The sequence below is a fragment of the Alligator mississippiensis genome, chromosome 14 (assembly GCF_030867095.1).
Source record: "Alligator mississippiensis isolate rAllMis1 chromosome 14, rAllMis1, whole genome shotgun sequence".
NCBI classification, from domain to species: domain Eukaryota; kingdom Metazoa; phylum Chordata; order Crocodylia; family Alligatoridae; genus Alligator; species Alligator mississippiensis.
This window is the reverse complement of record NC_081837.1, coordinates 23,715,818-23,720,817: the sequence shown is the minus strand read 5'-3', so window position 1 is coordinate 23,720,817 and position 5,000 is coordinate 23,715,818.

The window sequence follows — 5,000 nt, the reverse complement described above, 5'->3', positions numbered from 1 at the left end:
GAGCGGAAAAGCCCCTAGGAATACATGGGGTGGAGCTGGGGAGCGAAAAAACCCCTAGGAATACTTGGGGTGGAGCTGGGGACCGAAAAAGCCCTTAGGAATACATGGGGTGGAGCTGGGGAGCGAAAAAGCCCCTAGGAATACTTGGGGTTGAGCTGGGGACTGAAAATCCCCATAGGAATAAATGGGGTTGACCTGGGGAGCGAAAAAGCCCCTAGGAATACATGGGGGGGAGCTGGGGAGCGAAAAAGCCCTTAGGAATACATGGGGGGGAGCTGGGGAGCGGAAAAGCCCCTAGGAATACATGGGGTGGAGCTGGGGAGCGAAAAAACCCCTAGGAATACTTGGGGTGGAGCTGGGGACCGAAAAAGCCCTTAGGAATACATGGGGTGGAGCTGGGGAGCGAAAAAGCCCCTAGGAATACTTGGGGTTGAGCTGGGGACTGAAAATCCCCATAGGAATAAATGGGGTTGACCTGGGGAGCGAAAAAGCCCCTAGGAATACTTGGGGTGGAGCTGGGGACCGAAAAAGCCCATAGGCATCCACGGGGTTGACCTGGGGAGCGAAAATCCCCATAGGCATCCATGGGGTTGACCTGGGGAGCGAAAATCCCCATAGGCATACGTGGGGTTGACCTGGTGCCCGCCCCCCCCACGGAAGTCCGTATGAGGTTTTTGAAACGGGCCTTGCCCGGGCCTTCGATCCAGGAGGGCGGACACTTTCGGCGGTTCGTCCCGGTGGCTGGGCCGGGTGCCGCATCTACAATATTGCCAGGAAAGGTCCGCGGAGATTTTCGAGAACACGTTTTTAAGGACCCTCAATGCCCATGTTCGGTTCCAGAAAGCCGGTCAGAGGGATCTTCGGGGCAGAACCCTGCCGTGCTGAGGGGCCAAACCCGAGTTTGGAGCCAGGTCAACGGGGAAAACCGGAAAAGGGCCGGAGAAGGCGGTCAGGCCGGGCGAGAGTTCCAGGAGCTCGGCCACAATTCCGATCTCGTCCCGGTCAAGGGCTCCGTGGAAGGGCAGCCCGGGGGCGGGTCCAAGGGCCCCGGCAGGGACCCGGGCCTCCGGGGTCGGAGCCCAGGCACCCCGCCGAGGGGTGGTCGTCCCGGGCCAAGGCGGCGGGAGCCCGGGCAGGACTCCGCGGGGCAGGCCGGGCGGGAGTTCCAGGAGCCCGGCCGCGATTCCGACTTCTCCCCGGTGCCCTGCCCGGAGGCCGGGCAGGTCCGGGGGCCTTCGGCGCGGGCGGCGGGCTGCTCCCGCGGGGGAGACGAGCCGTGCTGGGCCCCGGGAGGGAGGCCCGGGGTCGACCTGGCGCCGGGGCTCCGGCCCTGGAAGTCCCGATGAGGTTTTTCAAACGGGCCGTGCCCGGGCCTTCGCTCCAGGAGGGCGGACACTTTCGGCGGTTGCCCCCGGTGGCTGGGCCGGGTGCCGCATCTACAATATTGCCAGGAAAGGTCCGCGGAGATTTTCGGGGACACGCTTTTCGGGACCCTAGTTGCCCATCTTGGGTTCCAGGAGGTCGGGCAGGGGTACCTCCGGGACCGGACCGTGCTGCAGGAGGGGGTCAACCCCGGGTTTGGCTCCATGTCGACTGGAGCTCTGGCCCAGGGGCGGGCCGGGCGAGAGTTCCAGGAACCCGGCCGCGATTCCGGCTTCTCCCCGGTGCCCTGCCCGGAGGCCGGGCAGGTCCGGGGGCCTTCGGCGCGGGCGGCGGGCTGCTCCCGCGGGGGAGACGAGCCTCTCTGGGGCCCGGGAGGTTGGCCCTGGGTCGACCTGGCGCCGGGGCTCGGGCTCCGGAAGTCCGTATGAGGTTTTTCAAACGGGCCGTGCCCGGGCCTTCGCTCCAGGAGGGCGGACACTTTCGGCGGTTCGTCCCGGTGGCTGGGCCGGGTGCCGCATCTACAATATTGCCGAGAAAGGTCCGCGGAGATTTTCGGGGACACGGTTTTCGGGACCCTAGATGCCCATCTTCGGTTCCAGGAGGGCGGACGGAGGAACCTCCGGGGCCGGACCGTGCTGCAGGAGGGGTTCAACCCCGAGTTTGGCTCCATGTCGACTGGAGCTCCGGCCCGGGGGGCGGGCCGGGCGGCCTGGCCGGGCGAGAGTTCCAGGAACCCGGCCGCGATTCCTACTTCTCCCCGGTGCCCTGCCCGGAGGCCGGGCGGGTCCGGGGGCCTTCGGCGCGGGCAGCGGGCTGCTCCCGCGGGGGAGACGAGCCGCCCTAACGCCCGGGAGGGAGGCCCGGGGTCGACCTGGCTCCCGAGCTCCGGCCCTGGAAGTCCGTATGAGGATTTTCAAACGGGCCGTGCCCGGGCCTTCGCTCCAGGAGGCCGCACACTTTCGGCGGTTGCTCCCGGCGGCTGGGCCGGGTGCCGCATCTACAATATTGCCAGGAAAGGTTCGCGGAGATTTTCGAGGATACGGGTTTCGGGACCCTAGATGCCCATCTTGGGTTCCAGGAGCTCGGACGGAGGAACCTCCGGGGCCGGACCGTGCCGAAGGAGGGGGGTCAAAACCGATTTTGGCTCCATGTCGACTGGAGCTCCGGCCCCGGGGCGGGCCGGGCGGCCTGCCCGGCGAGAGTTCCAGGAGCCCGGCCGCGATTCCGGCTTCTCCCCGGTGCCCTGCCCGGAGGCCGGGCGGGCCCGGGGGCCTTCGGCGCGGGCGGCGGGCGGCTTCCGCGGCGGAGACGAGCCTCTCTGGGGCCCGGGAGGTGGGCCCTGGGTCGACCTGGCGCCGGGGCTCGGGCTCCGGAAGTCCGTATGAGGTTTTTCAAACGGGCCTTGCCCGGGCCTTCGCTCCAGGAGGGCGGACACTTTCGGCGGTTGCCCCCGGCGGCTGGGCCGGGTGCCGCATCTACAATATTGCCAGGAAAGGTCCGCGGAGATTTTGGGGGACTCGGTTTTCAGGACCCTAAATGCCCATGTTCGGTTCCAGAAAGTCGGTCAGAGGAACCTCCGGGGCCGGACCGTGCTGCAGGAGAGGTTCAACCCCGAGTTTGGCTCCATGTCGACTGGAGCTGCGGCCCGGGGGGCGGGCCGGGCGGCCTGGCCGGGCGAGAGTTCCAGGAGCCCGGCCGCGATTCCTACTTCTCCCCGGTGCCCTGCCCGGAGGCCGGGCGGGTCCGGGGGCCTTCGGCGCGGGCAGCGGGCTGCTCCCGCGGGGGAGACGAGCCGCCCTAACGCCCGGGAGGGAGGCCCGGGGTCGACCTGGCTCCCGAGCTCCGGCCCTGGAAGTCCGTATGAGGATTTTCAAACGGGCCGTGCCCGGGCCTTCGCTCCAGGAGGCCGCACACTTTCGGCGGTTGCTCCCGGCGGCTGGGCCGGGTGCCGCATCTACAATATTGCCAGGAAAGGTCCGCGGAGATTTTCGGGGACACGGTTTTCGGGACCCTAGATGCCCATCTTGGGTTCCAGGAGCTCGGACGGAGGAACCTCCGGGGCCGGACCGTGCTGCAGGAGAGGTTCAACCGCGAGTTTGGCTCCATGTCGACTGGAGCTCCGGCCCAGGGGCGGGCCGAGCGGCTTGGCCGGGCGAGAGTTCCAGGAGCCCGGCCGCGATTCCGGCTTCTCCCCGGTGCCCTGCCCGGAGGCCGGGCAGGTCCGGGGGCCTTCGGCGAGGGCGGCGGTCTGCTCCCGCGGGGGAGACGAGCCGTGCTGGGCCCCGGGAGGGAGGCCCGGGGTCGACCTGGCGCCGGGGCTCCGGGCCTGGAAGTCCGTATGAGGTTTTTCAAACGGGCCTTGCCCGGGCCTTCGCTCCAGGAGGCCGCACACTTTCGGCGGTTCGTCCCGGTGGCTGGGCCGGGTGCCGCATCTACAATATTGCCAGGAAAGGTTCGCGGAGATTTTCGAGGACACGGGTTTCGGGACCTTAGATGCCCATCTTGGGTTCCAGGAGGTCGGACGGAGGAACCTCCGGGGCCGGACCGTGCTGCAGGCGAGGGTCAACCCCGAGTTTGGCTCCATGTCGACTGGCGCTCCGGCCCGGGGGGCGGGCCGGGCGGGCAGGCCGGGCGAGAGTTCCAGGAACCCGGCCGCGATTCCGGCTTCGACCCGGTCGACTGCACGGCGGGCGTGCAGGCCGGGGGGCGACTCGCAGGGGCCCTTCCAGGCTGCGGCGCCCAGCGGTTGGAGCCCGGCTACCCCGGCGAGGGGCGGAAGAACCTGCACGGCGCGGCGGGAGAACCCGGCATGCTTCCGCGGGGCAGGCCGGGCAGGAGTTCCAGGAGCCCGGCCACGATTCCTACTTCTCCCCGGTGCCCTGCCCGGAGGCCGGGCGGGCCCGGGGGCCTTCGGCGCGGGCGGCGGGCGGCTTCCGCGGCGGAGACGAGCCTCTCTGGGGCCCGGGAGGTCGGCCCTGGGTCGACCTGGCGCCGGGGCTCGGGCTCCGGAAGTCCGTATGAGGTTTTTGAAACGGGCCTTGCCCGGGCCTTCGCTCCAGGAGGGCGGACACTTTCGGCGGTTGCCCCCGGTGGCTGGGCCGGGTGCCGCATCTACAATATTGCCAGGAAAGGTTCGCGGAGATTTTCGGGGACACGGATTTCGGGACCCTAGATGCCCATCTTGGGTTCCAGGAGGTCGGACGGAGGAACCTCCGGGGCCGGACCGTGCTGCAGGAGGGGGTCAAAACCGAGTTTGGCTCCAAGTCGACTGGAGCTCCGGCCCGGGGGGGCGGGCCGGGCGGGCAGGCCGGGCGAGAGTTCCAGGAACCCGGCCGCGATTCCGGCTTCGACCCGGTCGACTGCACGGCGGGCGTGCAGGCCGGGGGGCGACTCGCAGGGGCCCTTCCAGGCTGCGGCGCCCAGCGGTTGGAGCCCGGCTACCCCGGCGAGGGGCGGAAGAACCTGCACGGCGCGGCGGGAGAACCCGGCATGCTTCCGCGGGGCAGGCCGGGCAGGAGTTCCAGGAGCCCGGCCACGATTCCTACTTCTCCCCGGTGCCCTGCCCGGAGGCCGGGCGGGCCCGGGGGCCTTCGGCGCGGGCGGCGGGCGGCTTCCGC